At 39.6% G+C, this 27,463-nt stretch overlaps 1 long non-coding RNA gene across 3 annotated transcripts in view; it reads right to left on the minus strand.

The window, feature by feature from the left end:
* The window catches only part of LOC134158249 (uncharacterized), a 179,036-nt gene extending 153,106 nt beyond the window's left edge, over window positions 1–25,930 (minus strand). For all 3 annotated transcript variants that reach the window (XR_009962678.1, XR_009962676.1, XR_009962677.1), the window contains exon 1: window positions 25,612–25,930. This is a non-coding gene — a long non-coding RNA (uncharacterized LOC134158249). The remainder of the gene's footprint in view (window positions 1–25,611) is intronic.
* Window positions 25,931–27,463: the final 1,533 nt, after the last annotated feature.

The following is a 27,463-nucleotide window of genomic DNA, read 5'->3' on the forward strand; positions in this document are numbered from 1 at the left end:
AACAAGTTTGGGTTGCAATCCATTTTTTTGAGAGTTATGTACTCCTCTCCATGCTTGTCTCTCCCTTCCCACTATGCTGTGCCAGCATTTGATCCTAATACCGCTCCTGGGCCACATCCTGCAAGCTTCTTGCACATTTTATGTTTGATAGATGCTGCTCTTCCTGCTGCACACCATAAACAATCTGTTCATACTCAAAATAGTTTATTCTCCCAGTAGGAGCAAGACAACAAAAAGACAATATTAAAACAGACAGTGTTAACATATGTCTCTCTTACTTGAAGATTACAGTCTCCTGGGGATAATCAAGGCAGCCTTAATTTTCCAAGAGACCAGAGCGTCTGCACATCTAGCACTGCTCCCATCAGGACTCCATCCTGTTGGGTAAGTGCTCTTAATGACTGTCCTCAAGAGAGGGACCAACACCCTTCATAAACATCACTGCTCATGGTTTTCTCCTCCTCAACCAAAGTGGGATGAATTCAACAGAAGGTCAGTCTAGAAACTCTAGGAAACTCAAGACCTCTCTTTGTTTCACAGCAAGCATTCACCATCTCAAGCATATTTTTCTCCTTCCATCCTTTAAGTAAACTCCTGTATCCATACAGTAAACACCCACTGCCATGGCCAACCTGCAGTATTTTCTAGTTATTACCTACTACCACCACAACTGTCCCAGAACTAATCTTATTTTTTATGTCTCTGCTGAAAAGGGTCAATCCCCAAACTGTCTTTTCCAAAACAGGATATGTGACAAGTCTCTTTCTTCCACAAAACTTTAGTATCCTGCGATCCAGACTTCTCCTTTCAGCCTGTGCATCACCTTCCTGAATTGTGTGTGCGTTTTAGCACATCAATGGAAAAACTTAACATGCCTTCTCTTTGCCCTTAAGCTATTTACAGGTCAATTTTAATGATGGACATGAGAACCAAGCTTTTGCCCAAGGGTTCGAGTTCCCAACTCCATCTGACTTCCAGGCAGTCCCCAACCCCTTTGAAATTTGCAGCATAGTTACCATTTCAAATAGTGTTTCTAATATTCTTTAAACAGAAGTAATCACACAAAAGTCCTTAAAACCAAGTCAGTGACAAGTAATTTATGCTAGTCTCAAAAAATGGAAACCCAGTGAAAATATAAATAATTGAACAGAACTCTGTTTCCTAAAATCTTGTGGAATACTTCCTTTGTCTGAGACTCCCCAGGGCCTGTGCTACTGAAAACAGTGTCAGTTAAAACACTCCTGTTTCCATGAGCTGCCTCAGAAGTAACTGCATATTTATTGCTGCTGTCATACACCATATTCTAAAAGCATCAATTGCTGAGAACTACTCTCCTCAGTGCCACTCAGTTTGGGACATCTGAAGGACCTCACCGTAACTCATCACAACAGCAAACAAAGGAGGAAACAAAGGCATTAGAACAAGGATGGGGGAACAAGTAAAAGATTCTCTCTTGAGGATTTCCTTGTAAGGACCATGTAAGAACCAATCTGAGCAATTTTGCATTCTTCAAAAACACAGAAGGCTTCACATGTACGTTTCTATTGCAACACAAGGACTTTAAAAACCAGACTCAACTCTTCTATGAAAATAAGCTTTAAGAAAATTAATTACTCCTTTGGGATGCCTATGTTATCATGCCACAATACTGATGTGCCTTGTCATCACACAGTCATATACCATTGCCTTAACTCCAATTTTATCAAACTTGTATTTAAGCTAACATTTATGCCACATAAATCTTCAACAGGAAAAAGAACCAAAGTAATAAATGAGCAGCTAACTTCAGCTCTTCCCAAGCAACCACACACTCTTGCTCAGACACAGAGAAATACACACAGAACCTCATAAGCTCCCAACTGGATCAAAAAACAACCCCTTATTAGAAGGGAAGGATTTCCACTATGTGGTTTCTGAAATTCAGGCGTTATTACACTCAGTATCATCTAGAAGTGATCTACAAACAGAAAAGCGAAGTACTGGCTGGATTCCTTTATGATGGCTGAAGATGCAGTCGCCAGGTTTTATATCTGTCACCAAATTAAAAAGTCAGGTACTCCCAAGCAATTTCTACTGCAGTCCTTTTCAAAAGTGACAATCCTCTTACAATTAATTTTTATTTCAGACTACAGACAAATTCTTCCTATGGCATTAGTGTTTTCTGAAGGTCTGAATTTCAATATGTCACTGATAATTCTTTTGATAAAGCCTTCAGTGAGTATTTAGAGGGGAAGAGATTGTAAGAATGAAGAATGTGAAACAATCGTTATTACCTTAATGCAAGCAGCTATACACCATTACTTAGCTTAGCAAATGAACTATAAAAATACGAAAAAGATAGTTATAGCAATAAAGACAATTTGTGAAACATAATTCTACGTACCTTAGACACAACCCTCTTGGATAGAGCATTACTTTAGCTTACTCCATTACATTACTTACTCCTGAGTACACCCTAAATGTCTCCAGGAAAAAAAAAATGTATGTGTCTCCAGCAATATTGACATAGTTATTACTAGACAGTATATGGAAGTGGCTGCAAACAACCTAGTATGACAGAGCATCCTGATTGTGCACACATTGCTACAGAAAAAAAAAAAAACAACAATGCTGATTGTTGTTTTTGACATTTTATGCTCATTTCTTTCCCCTTTATTGAAAAAACTTGGCCTCAAATGATCTTACAAGCTACTTAAGCATACACTTAAGTCAATGGCTGGCATATTCCTAGGATTCATTTGCTTTCAAACACATAGTAATGGAGCAGAGGGCTATGATACCTAAGGAGGTTATAAAAGGCACTTCACTATCTACCTATCGTGCACTGATTGGCAGAAGAAGAGGCAATGCAATGCTCCCAGGAAGATGTGCCAGATTACCTTTTTGTTTTGCAAGGTATAGATTAAGCAGAAACTGGCATTGCTCACCTGTTTTCACCCTCAGAGAAATCTGTAAAGAACTGAAGTAAAGAAGTTTCCTCTTCAGCACATCAAGTTTAGTTGCTTTTGCTCTGCTGATCCCTGTCTGGCCCTCACATAAATGTATCTCTATGCAGGAAGTTGGCAAAACACCACAGGGAATTAGCCTGGGTTTGAATGAAGAGCACTGCTCCAGGAGTTTCATTTCTCTAATCAGGGAGCAGGATCTCGGGTGGCACAGGTGAGCCAAAATTGCTCGAATTATACAAAGTGTGTCCAACTTACCAGGGAGCCCCCAGTGAACAATTCAACTTTTTAACTTCTCTAAATTATAACTTCTCTGAATAAGAACAAGTTCAAATGCTTTCTAGACTATTGCCAGCTGCTTGCAACAAATTCCTGAGCAAATAGGAAGTTTCATGAATAAATTATTCACTACAAGTCATCTGCCCATTGCTTTTCATTCGTTTCAGTAAGATACACTTTCATCTCTTTCATTTGCAAAATCCTTTGGACAGACCAAGCTTTTCATTCAATATATTTTAACTAACCAGTAACAAATCCCACGTAACCAAGCAGTATTTATGCTAAGATATCGGTACCTGTCGTAGACTATATAGCAATCTAGGTTTCATTTCTTTGCCCAGCACATCCAATTCCATCTCCTAAATGCCGTTATTGATATTTGACATTTAATAGGCTGGGATTCTCTAAGAATTTATATCTTCGAAATAAATCTTGTTGACTCTAACTCTTATAGAAACACTAGCTGAGTGTGCTGTGAGACACTTTCAATATCTACATGCCAAAACACCATTTCCAGTTTTGTGACAAAGCCTTCCTGAGCAACGTTGAATACAGTCAATCGTGTGACTGCATTAAGAAGCCTGTGTCTGGCTGCAGTAAGCAGCCTGGGTTTCCTCTGGCTCTAAACCAGCAGAATTAGCCATTGACTCCATCTCTGTTACCTGTAATCTTAACACCTATGTGTGTCACACGAGGTAGTACAGTTTTGGTGTTACAAGGAAATATATAGCTAACTTAACTAAGCCTAAACCAATATCAATTTATTTATGGGTCTAAGTGTGTGACAACTGAAGTCCAAAGGTGCTGGGCTTCAGTGAATAAGCTATTCCTCACTGTAGCAAAGAATAAAAGGTGAAACTCAGCTCTGCTCAGGGGTGCACCTGAGTCCAAAGCCCAGGGAGTCACGGGCAGAGGAAGAGGGAGCAACACTTACTCATACATCATGATGCTGTTCCCACTAAAAAGCTCTTAAAGTTATTTATCATCTCGTAAAGTATTGGGCTTTATGACAAAGCCTAATCATGCAAAACCTAAGTTTCATGAACATTTGAAATGAATCTCTTATCCTTGACACACAAGCCAAGAATCTGTGTACCCAGCCACTATATTTGCCTTAAGTAACTCACCACAAATAAACAGTCATTCATAATCAGTTAAGTACCTATGCTTTTTTTTTTCAGCTACAGCCTATCCCATCCAGAATTAGTATTTCAAGTCAATCAGGCTATAATAAGCAACTGTCTCCCTCCAGCTGCAACATGAATTAGCTGAAATTATTCAATATAAATCAATTATTTTGAACAATAGATACAAAGTTATTACTGAGAGCACTGTCCAAGTAACAGTCTACTCCATTATTTAGATGGCATTCACCAGGACAGGAATCCAGCACTCCATTCATGACTGCTCTAAAGAGAACACTACACCATCCTCTACAAATACAGCCTTAAACCAGGATCTCCTTCTACAGCAGTACCTCTGGTGACTCAGCTTTATATGCCATTGTTGTATTCAGTAACTAGAATTTCAGAGATTTATAACAAATTCTCTCTCCTCATGGACAGTAAATATTAGGCATGAAGAACCTTTTGCATAACTCATACATCTGCTCTATTTCACAGCGTTTCATCTGTTCACCCATATGGGCTGCCTCATTTTTATAAGGAATTACTCAATATTAGAGATTCATGCACTGGAACATTCCATACACTCTTGCTTATGATGATTATAATTAGATGTGTGCACCAAATTGATGCTCATGAAACCCTGAAAAAATAATCTGTGTAGCCCTTCATGAGCTTCACATTTTAATACATCCTAATTTATGTTCAGAGCACTAAACCACTAATAATACCAAGGAGTAATTGGCTGACATTTAAAAGACCTATTAAACTAAAATATGTTAACATAAACCTGTGTTAGTAGGGAATAGCCAGTTGTCACCTAAAACATTTTATTCACTGTTTCTCTTCTATTTCCCTCCATTTTTTTCTCTGATCTGAATTTTCTGGTAACAAATAGATCCACTGTTTGGGAAAACCCTACCATACCATTGGCACCTCTGGAACCGATTTTATTATTTAGTTTTTTTCTGCAACGCAACCAGCTTAGTACTTTCATTACCCATACTTTCAGTACCACAGTTTGGCCTTTCTTGCCCAACTGATGGCTTGGAAAAGCCTTTGCCTCAGAATATCCACATAGTCTATGCGCAAGTAACAAGGCAGCACAGAAACCCAGGACAGCTGCATTCCTATCTCCTGACCCCCGGTGACTCTCCTTCTTGCTCAGTGTGAATAGAAAAACATGTCGAACATCAGCTTGAGCCAAATCACACACAACCTCTGAGAGTGGTCGCAGGAATCACAGAGCGCTGGCATTCACACAGCACTGAAAATATTTTGCCATGAAACTGTAGCTGTGTGGTCTGAAAAGTAAGAGGCCAGAGGGCTTTCCTGTAACACCCTGCCTGCCAACTCACATGGACACAGGCCTCTAACGTGCTACCAGCTATAATCTCATGATTTAACTCTTACTTAGATCAGTCACTGCGCCTAATGGAGCATCTTTGCGACACTTTCTAAAGAAGTATAATCTCCAGTGCTTTTTAAAAAGAGAAACAAAGCAAAAATAATCCCTCAAAATTTACAGCTTTGACTCTCATAGTTTAAAGGAAACTTATTTTTCACTCCTTTAAAACAACTTCAACTTTTCTGAACTCCACACCGTTACAGAGCAAAGGAGAATGGTGACCAGGATGACCACTGTGTTTAGATAAATCAAGGGCAGCTATGACTGGGGTCATAATTCTCTCTCAGTGCCCAATACTACTTTTGTAAAACCCAACAGAAATAAAACTAATGTCTTTAAACAGAATTACTTTAGTAAAATGATTTCTTTAAGAAGAGATCAACCCCTCTGCCTCCCGCTGCTGGATCTCAGGAGTAGGTAACACCCAGGATACACTTCTGCAAGTTCCTCAAGGGAATCAATCCATCTTTTATGGACAGGACCTTTCCCTGAGCTACTTTGAAGTCCAATGCCTTCATTTGCAGGGTGGATTCCCTTCATCACCACTGAGAGCAGGAGCAGCGACCTCCCGGAAGTGCCCTTCTCTCACCACCAACTGCAATGGCTATGATAAGCCTCAGCAAGGCCAAAACATCAGATATGGAAACAGAGTGTTTGCCTTCTAAAGGTGAAAATTTATACATTCTTTTGCTTCTCTTCAACCTCCTCCCTCCAAATGTCTGCCTCCATTCCACCAAATCCTGAAAATAGCAACAGCCCGTTCTTAATTATACACTACAGAGCAAAGCGATTCCTTCCAAAAAAAGGAACTTCTCTAGAAAACATTTACAACTTTGGAAATGTTTTGTTGTGCAAAACATCATTGTTTTAGCTAGAGCTTGCAAATGTGTAAAACAAATCAATATTATTATGATCTTGCCTTACAAAAAAATAAGATACAGCCCCAGGGCTCTGCACAGACTGGGAGGACTGCTTATTCTCCAGCTGGCTTTGCATACAGGGCACATAGCTCCTCAAAAATGGAGGAAAATCAGAATGTGGCCACATAAGTTTTGTAAAAGATGACTTTTCATAAAATTCTACATCATATTAAATATAATTAATTCATTCCTTTCACCAAAACACTTCCTTTAACTATGAACAGTGTAACTGAGTGTTTGTCATAAAGCACCAGAAAGTCATTTCACAAGCACATCCTGAATCAGGACACAAGTAACTGAATCCTTGAGAGAAGCAGAAGCGATTGTGCTTTCTGACTTTGGCTCAGTATATCAAAAACAACACTTCAAAACCAGATCTGCAATCAGGAGGCTTCCCAGACCTCTTCAACTGTCAGAGTCTGCACATCATGCATAGTCAAACTTCACTAATTTGCAAGAATTGGATAGTAAAATCATATATAAATCTGTTCATCTTATCTCTGAATAGGGTTGTTTCTAGTTCTCTCTCAGGTCACATCCTGTATCTCCCAAACTACTACGTGTTCTCTGAACTTTCAGCATGAAACACCATTGACCCTTTAAATCCTTCTCAGCCAAACCAGCAATTGCAAATAGGTCACCACAAAATCCGACCTTAGAACTGAGAAAAGGCAAAAAGATAATAATAACAAAGCATTACTAAAATGTTTATATTAAGCATTTTATAGGTAGCATCTGCACATTTAACATTTCCAAATCCTTTACAGACATTATATTTAGCATTGGAGGAACAGCAATTACAGTCATGGTTGCTAAATACTAATCTCACAGCAATGATAAATTGTATTCATAGGATTCATATGCTTTCAGGTATAAAATAGAGGTCTACAGCATCAGGAGCTTTCATTTGTATCAAATGAAAAGAATATTCAACTACAGAATGAGCCGCTACAGTGTTACAACATACTATACTCACCTTTTCTTAACAAAACCCCACCTAAAAAAATAGCATGCTAGTTGAAAGAAAACTATTTTAACAAGCTTCAATAAACTTTTCTTTAACGATGCCTACTAAAAACTAGAGAAGCTTTGTCCAAGCACAATTTAAAGGCTAAAACAAAAGAAGAACAGACACAAATAAGAGATTGATTTTCAAAGATTCATCCATAATGTCTATTATTGATTTTCATAAGCAGCTTGCTAACTGGCCAGATCTTCTGATCACGTATACCTTCTAGTCTCCAGCAGGATAATGACAAGTAACATTGTAAATAAATGTTAATAAACATAACTTAATAAACAACATAAATTAATATTTTTGCCCAGGAGAAAACACCATACATTCACACCCAACTCAATGGCACTAATGCCATCTTGTCCGTGGTAGCCTGGTGCTCTTTTTTGATGACAACTGACAGGCAATATAAAAGCTCCATGTTGTTAGAAATCAGAGATGACTCCCAGCTTGGTGAAACTGGCTTTTTGTTTCAGTTACAAAGTATCACTAAAAATATGTGAACAGCAAGAAAAAGTGTCCTGATGAGTCACAGCAAACAACTAATTATGGGATAGGAGATAGATCATACCTGATAAACATCCTGAGAACCTGTCATATTAATTAGAGCTACTGGAAACATAAACCCCATCTTTGAATTCTAAAGGAAAAATACTTGTTTGGGTTCTGGGTTGTTTGGTTTGTGGTGGGGGTTTTTCTGGGGCGGGGGGGGGGAGGAGAGTTGAAATCCTCCTTGGTGCTTAATATAGCCAGATGTCTACCACCTTCTACATTAGTTAGCTCCTGGTTTGAGTAATAAGCATATTGATGGGTTTTGTTGGCTTGACAGTGAATCATTGTGTTTTAAAGTCGTAAGAGAAGCAGCTGCTGGCCATCCACATCAGGAAATTCATCTATGTGTTATTCACATCGCATCCCTCTGGCGAGCACAAGCTCCAAACAACCAGCACATCAAAGACTTCAGGGAGGCTGAAGGTAATTTGTGCTGCTCCATATTCTTAGTGATAAGTCTCCAGCAATTATTTTTGTAGAGAATAAAAAATGTTTCATAGTAATTAGGCAGTTAGCTTTAGGAATTTGAGTATAGAAAAGAAATATGGGAATCAACCTACTCTCAACCATGACTTTTTAATTATATAGGTCTATACTTCTATGTATATTTTCACAAGGGAATTTGGGTATTCCTTGTGAACACATATATGCATATGCATATAAGCATGTGTGTGATAATATATCTATATTTTCACAAGAATCACCATTGCAGTACCTTGACAAACCTAAAAGCTTTTAAATTCCAATGCTTAATCTCGTACTGACATTTTAGCTTCCTGTAAGAGGTTTTGGACGTGACAGGAATTTCAGCAGTGTAAAATTGCCGAAAGGCTTTTACCTGCTCCAGAAAGAAATAACAGAGCCATTATTGTCTAATAAACAACATCCCTGTAACCCAGATAGCTCCTCTGAATGAAATTAATGTCCCAGAGGAATCTGATTCAGCACCATTTTTAGATGACATTTGCAATTCTTCTCATCAATGAGATAAACCTCTTTTTTGTTTTATTTTTAAGCAAGAGATATTTAATTGGATGTAATTAAATCACTCTACAGCCAAGAGAGGTTTTAATAGCAGAGTGCTCCTTGATGAGCTTCATAAAATATTGTTAGCCAAAAGCCTCTGAGAAATGCAGCAGGTGATGGCCCCAGCTCTCAGGTGCACACCGCAATTTCCACATCAGCAGGAATTAGGAATAACATTCAGGAACGATGTGATGAAAGTTTGTGTTTTGTGGTTCTTTATTTAAATTGCCTGTCTAGTTCAGGTGAGACTGATATGTATTAATTCCTCTGGTTAACATTACTGCATGTAATTATGAACCCAACTAAGATTTGCACCACTACCACTTTTATTCTGACTCCAGCTACAGGAGAGTCCTGCTAACTTGTACTTTTTTACTCAGTAACTGTCACCAAAAGACTTGTGTAATTTTCATTACACTAACTCGATAGCAATCAACACACACAAATCTGTCCCCAGCTTTCAAAGGGGACATCTAAAACCTTAATGCTGCTATGTCATAGGTGTTAACACATGCAGAAGCTTTCAAAGAAGCTACAACCACATCTTTTTTGCAAACATGGCCTCTATATTGCATTTCTACTTATACATAGAAATCCTAGCAATTCAGGTACTTGACTCCCCCACTACTGGCCCAGACCAAAATTCAAGTGTTACTCACAGCCTCTTGCTCTCCTTCCAGAAGCCTAAAACTTGATGTCCCCAACAGAGAAAACCCAAATGCTTCTTCAGTCAATCTACAGATATTAAACACCAATCCAGAAAGCATTTAGCTCATTGTTCAGAGTAGAGCAATGAGACTGACTCCAAATACATTTTAAATTATATTTTAATGCAGGTCACCACATTAGGTGATTACATTACAAGAACAGAGTGCTATTGAATGAAGTATAAATACAGATACCTGGCATCTCCACTTAGTGCCGGATTTGATTCGATATTGTATGAGGTCATGATTTATATTTAATAGAAAAAGTGACATTTAATAAAAAAAATCTGAGCATTTCTACATAAATAAAGAAGATACACTCCAGGAAAAATAATCTAAGCTTGAACCTGACTTCCAGAGCACAACAGCATTTATGTCATTCAATATTAATATGCTCTTTGGAAGATGACAATGGGGTTTTATTTGCTTTGCATACATCTAACCTGCTAACTGCACTTTTGAATGTATGCATTTATTCCTTTGCAGACACCCAGGGCAGACTGAAAAGCCCATGGGAGTGTTAATACTGAATTCTGATCTGTATGGACCATCACAATAGTTACAGGAACAAGTCTGGCAGACTACACAATATAAGTTAGTTACCTTTGAAATATCTTGAGGTCAGATCAAGAAATAACCAGAATTGGGGTTAACAGTCCCTGGCTGGGTAAATCACAAACAGATTTCAGAATCCTTCATAAGCACTGATTCCTTTTAGTCAAGCCTGCCTGTATCTTTAAATTCTTTTTAGCAAAAGCAGCTTTGCTGTTCTGGTTTAGCTTTATATTACTTTTTCTTGTAGTGCACATTTACCAAAAGAGAACCTGGATGCACGAGGACAAATGATGCAAGCTTGGAGAAAACAGCCTGGTGTGAGGACAGTTACTGCCAGTAAACACCAGTTTAGTGAGCTTTGAATAGAGAACTATATGCAATACCCGGGAAGTTTGGCTTTTTATGACAGATTGCACCATAGCAGCGTATTTTCAACTAAACCACAGCTTGGTCCTTTGCCATAAATCAACAAAACTTGAGAGAAGGATAACATTTGGGATTCTGTTCAGATCTCCCATCCTGGCTCTGTTTGGAGATATGGTGTAACAACTTTGAAACTACTCATCCATTCTCAGCTTAAGGCTATTTTGCTACAATGCTTTTTTTTATGGTGGCACTAAAGTCTCCATGTACTAGCAGCTTCCACAAGTGTTGAAGTTTTATTACCAAGTGAAAAAACGCTGATACACAAAATTACTGTAGGTTTAGCACCTGCTAAATCGGCATTGCTGTATCTGCAGCAGTTCCAAGTCTGTAGAATGGGGAGATTGAGAGAAGTGATATGACAGGTTTGATTGATTTAAGTGCTAGGCTGATTTCAGCAGCAGTAAATGAATCAGTCTCCCTCTTCCCTACCCAAGAATAGGATTTTTCTAAAACGAATTTCACAGTTCAGTACTATGACTTGGCTGCCAGTATGGGACAACTGCAGAGCAATTTTACTCTGTTTCTTTTCAATGGGAAAAGATCTTTTCTGATGGACCTCTTCCTAACACTAAGCACTCATTCACATAAAGTATTTCATTTCATTACAAGGAAATGAAAAGTCCCAAATAATACGATCCTAAAATGGAATCACATTGAGATGATTAACATCATCATAATAAGGCATTAAAATAGGGTTTTTTTAAAGCTGGATTTCATTTAAATGAGTTTAGCAACCTTTTTAACTTACGTTAACCCCCTTGGGAGGTGATACACAGATAGTTTGTTCATAGACTTAAGCAGAATGTAAAAATAAATAAATAAGAAGTCAGAGCAGAGTGCAGAAAGAGCTCACAGTTACCTAGATCCCAAACAGTGCCGGCTCCTGCGGTGCTTGACACTGCCCCTGGAAGTTTTTTAACCTGCCTATAGCAGTAAGCATGATGAGGTAGGTGTCACTGACACCTTTTTACAGCAAAACCACACACAGGGCCAGTGCCCCACCCCAGGATGTGTTCAAGGCCAGGCTGCTCTTTGAGCAGCCTGGTCTAGTGGAAGGTGCCCCTGCTGTGGGAACTGGATGAGCTTTTAAGTCTTTTCCAACCTAACCCATTCTGTGATTCTACAATTATAGAAGGACACTGTTAGAGCACATTGGACACCTTGCCCATGGGCAGAGAGTACTTAGTTCCCTAAAAATCACAGTGTTTCCCTGGTGGAGTAAAAATATTATCCCTATCTTAACGATCAGAAGTAGAAACAATACCATGTGGGAAGTCTACAGCAAGGCAAAAACCACAGAGCATATCAAGAAACTGTGCACATCTCTGCCAAGCAATAAGGCAGCACTATAATCAAAGCAGCATCTTTCCTTAGCCTGAGGCTTCAGCTCCACAGTGTTGGAACTGTTACTGTAACGTGTACCATAAGGATTCACACAGCCAGAGCTCAGTGCAGCTCTCCTGCCATAACAAAGGCACTAAAACTTCCGCCTGCTCTCCACTAACTTGGGCATTTGTCCCTGACAAAGAGACATAGATCAAATCCTGTAAAACCCATAAGACTAGAGACACCAGGCACCATACCCATATAATTTCTTACAAGTGGCAAAGCTGCCAAATTATTATCCTACCTAGCATTGTTCCAGTACTGCACCGGGATTAGCATGAGGCTGAACTGCATCTGCATTCCAGCATTTTTTGGATTCCTGTTTTCTAAAAATCAAAACTGTACAGAAATATTTTTCTAGCCTTATTAAATGAAACATACATGCAGAAGAAATAAAAGTACAGATGTATCATCTGAATACACACAAATACAGTTTCCGCTGAGGACTGCGAATCTGGTTTCTTCTGCTGTTATAATTTACAAGTACTTATCACATTAGCTCCTAATTGTCTTTTCAGAGTGCACTCAATTACAAAATTAGAATCCTTATCTCACTGTAACAGCCACCTTCTAGACAGATCCCCATAAAATGTGCCCATTGACTAGAAGAATATTTTTTTCTTACACTGTTCTTGTTCATCAAAAGGTTGTCCTAAATCACAGCTTAAGCATGCTTTTGTTTTCCTGGTGAAGAAAGCAAACCAGCTGCTTTCTGGACCTGGCTTATTAGCCATTTGGTTATACAGAGACCAGGTGGTGTCATGGATTAATTCTTTTCCTATTTCACAAAATGCTAATTCATAGTTTTAGTTTTTTAAGACCAACATAAGGCATTCTTATGTAGCAACCTTTTTAACAGACAGCAAATGTTTGCTCCAAGAGGGAGGAAACAAACATCTTTTATTTCATTCTTTCTTTCTCTCTTTTTAAAAGCAGGTGTGAAGTCTCAATGTGTTGTTCAGCCTCATTGTTTTGTGAATTTGGCCATCCCCTCTGAGAATGCTGAAACAGAAGCAACAACAGTTTCTTCTTTGACTGAACTATGAATACATATTCCTAGAGCTCCAACACCATTAACTCATTCTGAGCAGGAGGGTAAGACAAAACCACACCAAAACCACCTCCAAACTTCTCTATAAAGCCAAGTCTTCCTCCAGTTACTCAGGCAGGGTGAAACACAAAGCCCATTGCAAAGCCCAGGCTGCCAAAGGCCCAGGGCTGAATACTTCTTAGTTGTAAATGTGTCTCAAATACACTATATGTATTGTGAGCCAGCAAATAAAATCTGAGCACCTTTCAAGTCTGCTAGGATCAAATCTGTCTTGTCCAAAGCAGGAAAGCTTTGACATCCTATAAATTCAAATGGTAATAGCCTGTGAAAGAGGACAGTTAAATATTAATGACTACACAAATAACAAGCCTCATCCATTTGCAGTGCCATTTATTTCCCTCCTCCACACACTCCAGAATGTATTTGACTTCTCTTCTTAGAGGAGACCTAAATAAGGCTTCTGACACCAGTGCATAAGCAGAATACCACCAAGTTTTTAATGTTGCTGGCATACGCATGAATGATCAGACAGGAGGACCTGAATGCTGACACTGTGTCACAATAGCTTAAAGACTTTGAACACAGATAAGCACATTAGTGCTAGTTTCCTGCTGTAGGAGCCCCTGTGCCTTGCTCAGACTCTGCTCCTCTCCTGGACATAGCCCCCAAAGGAGAGGTCCTTACTGCACTCCAAAATGGGTGCAAGGCTGAACATGTCCACACACTAGCTGGATTAACAACATTTAATTGTGGAACTGAGGTTCCAGTCACCTCTGCTCAAAGACACTTGCAGGCCCATCCCAGTCCACAGCAGAAAAGATTACTTTTGTCTAGGCTCAGTTCCCCTGGCCATATGCAACCAAGAGGAAACAGCCACTGAAAGCAGCCTGCACTGGAAGCTCCCAGGTTGACACCACAGTGCGTCTAGATTTATAGCTTAATCTCCCAGTAGTACCAATTTCTCAACATCTATTTTTGGTTGCTTATCTCTGAAGTCTCCCATGGACAAGCTGTATTTTAGGAAAGATTAAAGTGAAGACAGCCAGGTAATTTATGAACCAGTTCAAAGACACTGGGAGTCACTTACAGGGCTTCATGAACAGTGGTCTTAACAGTGAAGAGCTGATGAAAAGGAACTTTTAGAACAGTACACATGAATAAGCACATAATTTTGTCAGTCTGGCATTGTGGGTTGCAAGAAAGGCGTGGGAAAGATGAATGGAGCCGATACCAGAACTGTGAGCCTAAATGACAAAAAAGTCCTTTGGAAAGCAGGAAAAGAAATCTACAGTTTCGGGCGTGTCAAGTTTCCATCAGTTTTCAGATGTGAACAGAGTTGTGGTTGGGCAACCCTTCAGAACAGAGACATTGAATTCATTTCGTTTCCGTCGCGTTTTTGTAATTCTCATAATTTCAAGGTAGCTGCATAATTTTACATGCACTTAAAGTAAGTAGTTAATCATTATTAATTCCACTGGTATTCTCTGTGTTAACAGTAACCATTATTAGCCTATTTGACAATATTGTGGATTCTTTTGGCATTAATGTAATTGTAATATGTAAATCCATAGGAATTCAATTGTAAATTACCATTATTCAATGTACTTAGTTTCAATGCATAATTCTGCAATTTGTGCAGAAGGAAATTACATGCTGACTCATGAGACATAACTTTTCAAGGCTTCATAAGACCAAATGTGAACAATTTGTACCTATAATTACATTAAAACATTAGCGAAATATATAGTGCAGCTACAACACATTAAAGGAAATATACTTACATCCTTAGCCATGTTGCTTAAAGGAAAACGTTTCATATTAAACTAGCTATTTGCATTAACTACTCACATAACATAGATTTATTTAAAAGCTAGCAGTATGTGAGCAGTAGTAAAGGCCTTAATCTAAACTACATTAAAAAAGAAGCTTTGACAATTTGAGTTTTAAACATATTACTTCTTAATCTAAAGTAAAAACCCCCAAGGGCCAGTTGCAAAGGCAGTAGTTAGCCTCAGAGTGCATTGGGTAACAGCCTGGCATAATCCTGACCTTTTCACAGACAGAACTTCCTTAAAGTCCAAATGACTTCACAGGACGTGGGCCAGGTTCTAGGAGAACAATTTGAACTCACTCCCAGCCTGAAGCAGAGCAAGAACTTGGGTCTGTGGTCTATGCCCTCCTCACCTAAAAATTGATTCAGTTATTTCTACGGGCTTTGTGTGCAGCAACTGGAAGGAGTCTGACAATACAAGGTATCAAAATGTCAATCATGTCCAACCAAGATTTCATCCTCTGCTCTCAGAAGCATCACTGAGTTCAAACAGAGCTCTGAGAAATGATCAGAATTTTATCTGCACACTTTAAAGGACTGATATTTTAACAGTTATTCACCTGGGTAATATCACTGATGTTTAAATTTAATAGAATTGCTCATGTATACATCAGAGGTTTGCAGGTTAGTAGTCAGTAAAAGCCTTTGTATCAGGGTAGTTCAGATAAGAATTCAAGAAAAGGAGAATTTTTGCTCCAGACTATAAAGCAGCATAAAACTGGGCTGAAAATCTCATGAGATGAGGCTTTTATGATCTGCTCATTTCAGCCAGACATATTGTGAGAACAATTTGTGATTATGAAGACCAGAGCTGTGAACTGAGTATTCTGCTCTTTTGGGCACTAAATTAATTTGAAATTCTAGAAATAAAGGAAATTTGAAGGAAGAGATTCTCAAATTTACAGCCTGAGGATTTTAAGGGCCAATTCATGAACCCATTCCAGATAGAAGTTAAATTTGCATCTGTCAATAACCAGTTTCAGAAAGAGTTGCCCAAGTTAAATACTTCCGTCCTTGAGTCATTAAGGACTGAATCTTGGTCAGGTTCTTAACAGAAAAATACCACATCTCCTTAGTAATAGCCTTCAATTAATTTCATCCTCTTCCTAGCATTCATTCAGTTTCTCATGGTGTTATTTCAAACTCTCAACAGTAACATTACTGAATAAGATGGGGCACATGAACAAGTAGTGCACCTTCTCTCATAATACAAGCAACAGACCCTTACTGTCAAGGTGGCTTTGGCACCTTTCCTTGTTAGGGAAACCTCACAGAAATAAGACAAGTCATTTCTGAGCCTCATTACATGAGAAAAGACAACAAATGGAGGTCACTGAAATCTTTTAGAAAGAAATCTATCCATTTCCATGAGCACTGGACTACATTCGAGGACACAAATAATAGCAGGTGGAAAGCAAAGTGATTGACATCTCTTTCCATACATCAACAGGCATTTTACTAACAAAACTACCCCTTTGCTCTTTCACCTGAACTACCTTCTTTTTCTGAAAAGAAGGGAGAATCAGGAATACATCCTCCTGAGGGTAACACAAGGATTGAAGAAAAATCTCTACCGAACTTAGAGACCCTCAGGACAACTGCACCTTATACCAAAATTTATCAGATATGGAGCAAAGCTGCTGGTTTTTTTTTTCTTGGGGGGGGGGGGGGGGAGGTGTTCCCCTCTAAGGAAGAGAATCACTTTCAGTATATTTTCCATCCAGAAAAACAGACAAAATTCTCTTAGAACTGCTGAAATACTAGAGTTGTTTTCTTGCTCAAAATGTTAGTGTAAAACTAAAAATCATTTTAAAAGGGAGCAAAGACATCAAAACCCCCTCACAAACTTCAAATGCTTTTTTAAAAGCCTCCATCTAGCACAACCAGAAAACTTTCACCTGAGCTCCAGTTAATTCAGTTTATGATTTCAGTTTTTCATGGTAGTTTCTCAAGCTCTCAGTGGAAGAAGACCTAACTTTCAGTATCCTGCAACTGTGCTAGATCTGAAGCCTCTAAGACAGCAGTCCAAAAGGTTTGGAGAAATGAGTTCCTCATACCACTGTTTGCTTGGTCCACAAGGGTTCGGACAGTCATTGCTCTAACATCACATCCTCCAGCAAAGGCTGAGGAAACCCAAAAGGCGAGGCACAGCCCGGCATCGCTGGGCACCACACTGAGGCCAGTCCTGCAACTGTAACAGTACTGTTACTCCAGTCCTGCACTGGAGTAATGTCACAACTCTTGCTCCCTCCTGCTCACACTGTGTGCACAAGGATCATACCTGCATCCTCCAGGTGAGAGAAAACCACGTTCTACCTTCCTGTCTCTGCATCCAATCCAGTAGTTAAAAGGGCAGGGGTTAAGCGACCTCTCTACACAAATAGGATAAAATCATGTTCAGTACATTCCTAACTAAACCTAGCATTTCAGGGTAGCATTACTTGTGCTGCAGCAGATATTCAGCACCCTTACATCTATCAATACAATTGTGGTGAATGTTAAAACATACTTTGCCTTTTCTGCAGCAATATTTGGCTTTGTTCTGCTCTTTTCTTTTAATGAGCGCAGGGACCTCAGGTGCTCTTCAACCTTTATAGTCAACAAAGCACCAAGTCCACAATTGGCTCAAAACCTTCCTGTTCTTCCTGCAGCTACTGCTGCCCAAGTGAGATTTTTGTCATCTGGACTCAGGGTTGGTTTAAATTATTGATGGTAAAGACAGTTATACAATATTTAACAGATTTAGCTATCTCCAGACTGTGTAAAGTTTTAATCCTCCCTCCTCCATTTATAGCGCACAGACACAAGTGAGCAGCTTAATACTTCTTTAGCTTCAAACTGTGTCATGTTGGCATTGCTGCAGTCTCACAGTGAGAGGATACAGATGTACACACAGCTTCTTCAGGGGAAAAAAAACCGTGCTGAAGTGTTCTACCTACAGAACAAAATATTTGACATGTCTAAGAAATAGAAGGGTAAGAAATTCCCCAGAGAGAGTGGGGAGCATGACGCGCAGGCTTCTGCATTGCTGATCACCTTTTGATATCACATTGGTTTAGCTGAAGGACTGACAGCAGCATTACCCACAAAGAAATGGGAAAGGGAAAGTGTTAATGAACAGCCCAGTGAGCTCTCTGCAAGTATGATAGAAAACTGGAAACAGAATAAGACTGAATTGTAGATTAGTCAATGCACACGCATTTTGCCAAAGGGAACAATCTTCCCATAGAACAAGCAGCTTTTTTGGTTTTCACTTCAATGGCCTCATTGAGAGGCTTTAACATTGACTTCATCTCCCCTCCAAGAAACTGTGCAAAAAAAGGAGCAGTGACAGCTGTTTGAGCCTGTTTGAGCTCAGCACTAACTGACGTTAATAGCAAGCCCTGCATCGCATGCTCATGTCAACAGTTCTACAGAAAGGATCATCCAGTGTTAAATACTTAACACTGTGTAAACCTCAAAAAAATCTTAACTTCCACTAGAAGCAGAGAGTAGTGTTTATTTTTCTACCCTATTAGATTGCCCTTTCAACTTCCAGAAGTTGGACTCGCTATTTATCTTTGTAGCTCGGCAAAAGCCTTCCTTTCCCGTTGCCTGGAAGAAATACACAGCACAAGCTATCCTGCACTTTTTCTGTTTAATCTTTATCAATTCTTATTATAAGTATTCAGGAAAAGAACTTTGAGGTCAATAGATTTTTCGGAGTGATGCTGCAGGGCTTGGCACCCCAGGCTGTAGCCATCAGGCCCACGGTAACACAGTTCAGCCCAGGACCTCTATACTCATATTTCCCCGCATTGTTAGACCCCTTCAGTTTTTAAAAGGGCTGGATTTGATCATATGAAATGGCCCAGAAAACTACTGTCAGAGCAGAAAACCTTTCCCTGCTGCTGCAAACCCATAAACTCGCCTTTTACAGCAGCAATGGTAGCTAGAGCCCTATCTCCTCCCAAATGTCTTCTGAAGGAGACTCTGCTGGAAGAGTGTTTGAGCCTTATAAGACAAAGGGAATGAATAAGTGAAAACACATCAAGGGCCTGCTCCTAGAAGACAGGATCTGCTTTTGAAGAAGAGATAGCAAATAATCATCTGCAGCAGACTCATTGCAAGAGGACATTCAAGTGTGACCCTCCTCTGGCAATGCCTATCTAATTAGAGGAAACAGAAGAGCTCAACACAGTGACCCAAAACCGAAGTGTGGAAAAATATAAAGAAGAAAACTAATTCATTTGTTTTACAGCTCTGCCAGGCTGAATTCAGCTATGACTGTATACTTTTGCAAGTAAAAGACAATGTAAAGGAAAAGGAAAGAAAAAGGGCTAATATAATTCATGCATTCACATGAACTGAATTGATTCAGTGGTTCTTTGCTTCATTGAAACCAGTTGGATATATGTCCTTGCTGAAGGAAGCAGTCCAGCTGCACGCAGACTGCTTTCCCTATGGTTCAAACATGCATAATGTATGTGCCTCTGACAGCTTCTCCCAGTCACAGAACTGTGTGTCCTCATTTATTAGGACACAGAGATTTGAACTGGGACTGGGAGTCAAAAGCCACAGGGTCTATGGCTAATTACCCTGTTAAAACAGGCCCAAGAGCCCAAAGGAAGATTAACTGCTCTGCTTGAAATGAAGATCTGCTTGTAATTATCTTCAGTGTTGTTTCCTACTTCACTTGTTCATCTCCCAGTATATTTCCAATTACATCCAAGAACTACAATAAAATGGCATTTTATGGGTAAGCCAAGCACTCCAAAATTAAAAATTGCTGGAATTAGAACTGCCCATGCAACTTCAATTTGGCCCCACTATATATACGCATGGTTTTAATTCCATGATCACACAATATTATATCCCCAGGACCCTCGATTAATTTGCATTCTGAGCACACTGCTGGGGAGTACAGGACTATCAAAAAAAAATAAAAATAGTCTTAGATTTTAAATACCAGCTCATCCACTGTTCTGAAAATAGAAAAAAATATTTCAAGACAGCATCTAACCTCATATTTTCCATGGGGAGAGAAGTGCAATGGTCATGACTGACACAAGGTGGTCACCCACCAATGTGAAAGAGTGGTTAGAACAGAATTTATACTGTTCTGTGGCATATATACAGACTATATGGCATCACTCAATGAAGAGTCATCAAGTGACAACTTAGGAACATGACTTTCTGCTTCAATCCACAGTGTAGGAAAGGGTTCCCATGAAGACATCCACACACCAATTTAGATAACACCATTTCCTAATGCTGCCACTAGAACTGCTTCAACTTGGTATCAGTGGTTAAACATACCATCCTTACATACACCTATTATTAGACAGCTCTTAACAGAAAACCTCCAAGTTCCTCAATGACTACTGCTCCAGAACCAGAACCTGGAGTCATTTCTTGCATCCACATCATCTACTGCAGACACAAGCAAGTTCCCTCTGCATAACTGTGCTCAGCCATGCTCTAAGCTGTACTCAGGTGCACATCATCCCCCCTTTGGGGCATTAGTTCTGGCCAGCTACCACACTAATCACGCTCCCATGATCTCTCATCAACTCACAATGGTGAGAGCTACCCACATAAGATGGACAAGGAAGATATACTCCAAACTTCACAATAGGCCAGCTAGCTTTTGACCACACCACCAAGAAAGTAGCAATTTAAGAATGAAATCTTCACTGCCTCAAAGCCAATAAGCATGAATATTTCAGCTCCTGCTTGCCAGTTATTCTGGTACATTTCTGAATACAGGCAGTGCAAGACAATACTGGTTTGACTGTGTTCAGATAGAATAGATGGAGGAAGCAGCTATGGAATTCAGTTCACACTGTACAAAAAGTTGATTTATCAGCACAGGATTTTTAATGGATACCCACAGGTAACAACGTTTGGGGACTTTATTACTCACATCTCTTACATAGATGACCTGACACTCTGGATATAGAGAGGATGCACAAACTGGTAGGTTAAACTCTTTATTACATCCCCGCCCTGCTTAAGGGGAAAAATGCCAGGTTTTGCCTCGGAGCACAGCAGGTACTTTAGCAGTATGCTATTCACAGACAAGTGACAACACACTGTATTATATACGGTCCTCAGGAGACTGCAGGTCACACTCATTCTGACATCAACCTGGAAAAAAAAGTAAATTTCTAAGTTCAGCTTTATAACAAAACAGAGCTGAGTTACAGCATGGCTCTCCTGCAAAGCAGAGTGGACAAGTGATGCTGCAAATCCTTCTGGAGTGAGAAGGGCAGAAGCACAAGTATGGCTCAGAAAATCCCACCCAACCTTCTTTTGTGCCCACTGTCCTTCACTCCAGTGCATTCCTGGGTGATAACAACACCAAGTCAAATGGCGATTGGAGGGCATGCTGCACACTGTGGTATACCCTGTGGGACAAGCTAAGTTGCTAGCTTGCCATTACCTCCTCCTTCTTCATCCATGTAACACATTTAAACTTTAGTTGGGGTTGTCCTCAGAAGAGAAGTTTGCTCCTTTATGGGATTACAAAGGCAGTGGAGAGCAAGGAGTGCATGAGAGAAGGGTTCCAGTTGTGCCCAAAACACAGCCTTACTAGGGCAAAAAGTCAGGAAAGTGCTGAGGGGGACAACTAACAGAATGAAAGGGCTTTGAGGTTAATGGACACCTTTACTGAATCTTTGAATGTGAAAGGCATCAGAGCGTTATCACAAAGGAGAAAGCACTGACAAGACCACAGACTGCAAAAGCCCGCTATTGCCTTTTGCTGTACTGATGAAAAAGGGTTATTCTTATTAAGTAATGTTTTTAAATACTAACCTTTCAATGTTTCTTCTTCTTTTTTGAGCCAGCACATGCACTCATTGTAGCAGCAAACCCACCAGAACCAAAATATACATCATTTTTTGTTTACCATGGGGATGTGGCATAAACACTTGGACAGCTTGTATAAATGACAATAAAAGCCATGACTGCAAGTTTCTCATCTAGAGCTCATCAAAATGCCAGCTGGATCATTTAGCACTGGCCACAAGAATTTCTTGTTTAACTGCAAAAGAGTCCACACTGTTCTCTCGTCTGAAATAAGTCTTGGGCAGATATTTATAACCTGTGGTATTCTGTCTACATGCCTGAGAGCTTCTCAGTTTGTTTTACTAGCATTGTTAAATACAGCTTTCTCTGTTCGTAAAACATCTAAAATAGACTCTCAGAACTGTAAGTAAAGAGGATAGAACCTTGTCTTTTCAGTCCACAAACTACCTAACGTTGCTCTGTATAAAGCAAACAAAAGGCTTACAAAGACAAACAGCAAGATTATATAGGAATTGCAACAAGGAAAGTAAGGAGCAGCTATTGCTAATGATTTAGGAATAGAAAGTTTTCCAAAGATAATATTTAGATTGCTGTCATAAAACACAAAAACTACTGTAAAATTGTATTTTTCAAGTACGTAAGTTCAAAAAGAAGTACACAAATAGTTAAAAACACCTTGAAAAGTTCGCAGTTATGCAGAAACAAACTACAAGAGTTTATACTTAACCTATACTTAGATCACTGTTGGATTCTGAGTTCTAGTTTAGGCATATTATAAAATATATTTCACCCCACAATGCTCAAATAAGAGCTACAAAATTGAGGAGAAAGTAGAAGAAATGCCGAAACTGAGATTGCCATTTGGATTCCAATTATACTCTTCTGTGAGGTCTCCTCCTTATTATTTTTAATTAGCTCCTCTGACACCATAAATCACACACAATAGTGAGGGAGGTTTGGGTTGGGGCTTTGTGTTGCTTTTTTTTTTCCCCTCTAAAAAGCCCTCATTAAAAACCCCACCAAGTACGATGAACACACTCTACTGACAACTAAATATTCCCAGGGCTAGGAATGTTCTTTGGTTTTAGGGCAGAGCAACGAGGACTGAGATGACAACAACAAACCTCACAACTTCCAGAAGCAAGGCAGAGACTTCTAGGACCTGTAGCTGCTCACCTCTTACACAACATGGGGCCATAATCCAAACTTGCATATAGGGGACTTGAAAGGAAGCCCCTAAGTGAGAGCTCTCTGAAAGGAAGCCAGGAAATTCAAGGCAACCTTCTGCAGTGATCTCTATGATGTATTTAGAATTTACAGGAGTAAATCTATTGCTGTAGCCAATTCATACTTTAAATAATTTCTGACCAATTAGACTCTGCTATATCTTCTGCTAGAAGGAGGGTACACTATAGCTTATGGCTCTGATAGTCTGTGGAAGTACTAGAAACAGCTGTTTCTGTTAACTAGATCACACCACTGTTCCCCAGGCACACTCCACCAAAGGAGTTTACTTTTACTGCAGGCAACATTTGCAAAGCAAGCCTTCTCTAACAGAGATAGGACTACCTAAATACAGTATTTGATAGGTTCAAGCAACCAGTAAAGGCCTTTGCATTAAAAACATGGTGGTGAAGGAGCAGCAGCAGCATTAGTAAAGGCACATACTGGTATCTACTCATTTTAGCCCACTATTCCTTTTCATTCTAGTGGACATCTTGCCCTGTAGCATTACTGTAACATTACTGTTCTCCTGCTGGGATCCAGAGACATGAATTCAACACTTTGCAATGCACAACAGGCTTTCCTTTATTCGTTTATTTAATAAGACATGATCCAAAATGTCACAAGACAAGAACAAATATCCTTCATGCTGGTCAAGCAAGTGCTGATGGGAAATTAAAACAGCAGCTGATTAGGGAAGGGAGAGGAGGACATACTTTTTACTATGATAACTTCCAAACTTTAAAAGGTAGAGGCAAGATGAAAGAAAATCCAGTATAATGTTCTATAATTATAAAAGTACAACCTATTATAGCAGAGTATCTTTTCTGTATCACTTTTACCAAAACACTGCTGAATTAATTACACTGCTACAAGATGAATAATATTCAACTGCCCTCCCTTCACATCTCACAGCAGTCTGAGAAATCATGAAATTGCGTGAGGCTCTTTGATTGAATCAATACAAAGGTTAATGACACCCTGAGGAAGTTTTGATCATGTTTTCCATAGGATAAATGATTCTGAGCTGGCACACGACTTTTCCACATTAGTTTACTGAATGACTTAAAGTAGATGAATAAAACGCGTAAGAAGCTAGAGGGAACACTTGAGGAAGAACTATGGGGTGTTCTATTTCCAACCAAGCAGAGGCTACTCTGACAAGGGCTATTTTTTTCTCCTCCTTCCCTCACTAGGAAAACCAGAGCTTTGCCTGTGTTTTGAGTCACACAACTTGCTCTCTGTGGCTTCCAGTATGTAAAAATTTGGGGCACTAGAGCAGGAGAAAGATTAGTATTTCTATAATTTGAAAGTTAAGGGGAGCTCAGCCAAAGAAAAAAGTCGCAGGATTAGTGTAAAACCTTCCCTGGAAGGAAGAATTAAGAGAAAATATGCTCTGCTTCTTAACATAGGTTAAGAATTAGCTCCATTTCTTTGCTAACTTGAGATGCACAGGATTGCTATTACAGCCAGCACTGGATACAGAGTGTTGAGCATCTAATCAAAGAGTTACAACAAAATTGTTTCAGCTGTTTGAGTTACTGGAGCCCTCTATATTTGAGGCACTCATTACTTTCATGTACTGCAATCTTGGCAAAGCTGGCAGACCAACTCGCTAGCCATTCTGTATCTAGAATTAAGTCATCAAATTTACATTACAAAGAATAAACGTGTTTTAAACAGTTTAATTTCTGCCCTCACTCTCTTAGGCAGCAGACAGCACGAGAAGCGCCCACTGCAGTTCTTTCCATTGTTTGTAAAGACTGGAAAGGGAAAAAGCGTAAATCCACTAATTAACAGAGAAACAGTAATATGTGGAATCTGGCCTCCGCTGCAACCAACGGGACTTCTGCCAGCCAAGTTCACCCACTGAGTTTAACAAGTTGTTGGAAAAAACACGAATAGCTCCATTAGGAGTTTGGAGGGAGAAAACAAAGTCACTTGGCAGCTGATTACAGTGGAACAGAATGGTCGGTCAGTGAAACAGAGGATATTTACCTGGCACACTAAGTTTTGCAACAATAACACTGTCATCAGTGTAAAGATGTGGAAAGAGTAGGACTATGGAGATAAACTAATGTTTCAGAAAAGACCTAGCAGGAAATCATAGAGTTTAACTGTGGGAATAAAGCCTTTAGATAGCATTTCATCTTGTGTTTTATTATAAAGGGCAGAAGGCAAAGGGCTCCAGATCAAGTCAGGGGTCACTCAAAGAAAGCTCCATTCTACAGGCACATACCAACATGTAAGCAAACTCCTCTTTCTCAAATGTTCAACCTCAGTCTCCAACTATGCCAAACCACTCGCCCTCATCACCTTCCTCTCTGCAGGGTGGGGGAGTTGTCACAACAGCAGGAACAATTCACCTACCTTTAGTAGACCAACCACACCTACTGTCCACATGAATCTGTTGTCTTTGATCCAAAGCGATATGGAAAAGCTTTCCAGAAAGACATGCTTCTGACTTCCTCCCCAAACAAGCTGTCTTCTTTTTTTACCCTCACCTCTTGCAAAGCAGATACCTATAATCCACTTCTGGTTTGATTACATCACAGATGTGCACAGTCTCATGGTTAACCCATTTCTCTTCATTACCTTTCAGCTAGCAGCAAGAGGTAAGTTAACCCCTACTAGGATGAAGCAGATTTCCACACTAAGTAAAGCTTTTTCTGTTGGACCAAGTATTAACATCTTAGCCCAGTACCCCTTGCCAAATACCCACATTCACCTACAGCAACAAAAAAACTGCCTCCCTGCAATTCAGGTGCCTTCCCCACCTCATCAGAGCTTTTAATAGGTGATGGCACACACCTGGCCTGCTCTTCCTGGTTCTCCATCTTTCCCTGCACAAGGGAAACAACTCCTGCCTGATGTCTCTTTGTAAGTTTTATTAACATGTGTCCTCTCACTAGCATTGTGCTTCCCTTCACCAAGGGAAGTCTGGACATCCTGGGAGTATGTTCTTAAAGTTATAAAAAGTAAAACATCTCTCACCCTCCTGCTACTGACCATGATTGCTTCCTTTCCATATTGCCGCCTACTGTGACTCAGGTAACTTCAGCACAGCTGACGATGCTTTGCTGCTCAACACTAGGTACAGAGGTAGGTGTGCACTCACAAGTCTGGAGAGAATCAGAAACCTGAGAGTCAATTAAACACAGATTTTTCCTTCCAAAAAATATAGCAAAGATTTTTAACCTGCACCCCGTTACAACCCAGTCTTTCAGTGGAACCAATAGCAAGACTTTTGCGTAATGTATGTGAGCAATCCATAAATAATATGTAGTTTATAGCTTTCTGTAATAAACCCCCAGTGTTGTATTAAAGAGGCAGGAGGGTGTAAATTTCACAACGATATCACCAGAAAGGAACTGAGTTGAAGGAAACCTACAGACTGCAGTAAGTCAAGGGCCTAGAAACTTTCAGATATTGACATAAAAGTAGAGTGCTGAACGTGGCAGGATCTGCCAGCAGAGGTAAGGAAAAGGGGGCCAAAGGGAGCAATTTCAGCCTTGATGAAGCAAAAGGTAGAGCCTGCCTCACTATAGGGGTGACATTGCAACCCCACCTCTCACTCCAGCCTCCCAGACATCTCTCAGACAGACTGGGTAAGACACCTAAGGTATTTCTGATGATAGACAACTTCATCTGATTTCATTCTAACAAAGGAAACATGAGACAAAGCCAGCAAACATCATGTCACTTGACAGCCCACCAAAAGGTTTGTAATGAAGTTCCTGTGCTTGGTGTCAGCAACAGTGATGAAATACTGACATTAACAGTAAGAATTTGCTTGTACCAAGGAAATGGCAAAGACTGAATTCAGATACTTGACCCCATTGGTTTACAGCCTTCATCTTATTTTGGTCCCAAGATTTTTTCTGAAGAAGCAAATAATCTATCCAGCTGCACCACAGGATACAAACAGCAAAACCAAGTGGTGGGATGAGGTAATGTTACATAGACTGTTAGACACAAAATCTTTTGAAGGCAGCTCAAGCGGAATGAAAAGAACCGTGATTAATAATTGATTTGTTTAATGTTTACTGTTAGACATTTTATTTGTGTTTCTGCAAAAGCACCTGTTTTGTTTTAATATTCTGCCTCTGACAAGCTCCTTCATAAATATTTCTACTTTGCAGTACAAAAAATTTAAGCTTTTAATTGAACTGTCACTGATGTTTTATGGCACTGAAATAAATGACAGCATTTAACACAATGT

This window comes from Pezoporus occidentalis, unplaced genomic scaffold (assembly GCF_034315485.1).
Source record: "Pezoporus occidentalis ecotype Australia unplaced genomic scaffold, CSIRO_AGI_Poc_V1 ctg128, whole genome shotgun sequence".
Taxonomy (NCBI): Eukaryota; Metazoa; Chordata; class Aves; order Psittaciformes; family Psittacidae; genus Pezoporus; species Pezoporus occidentalis.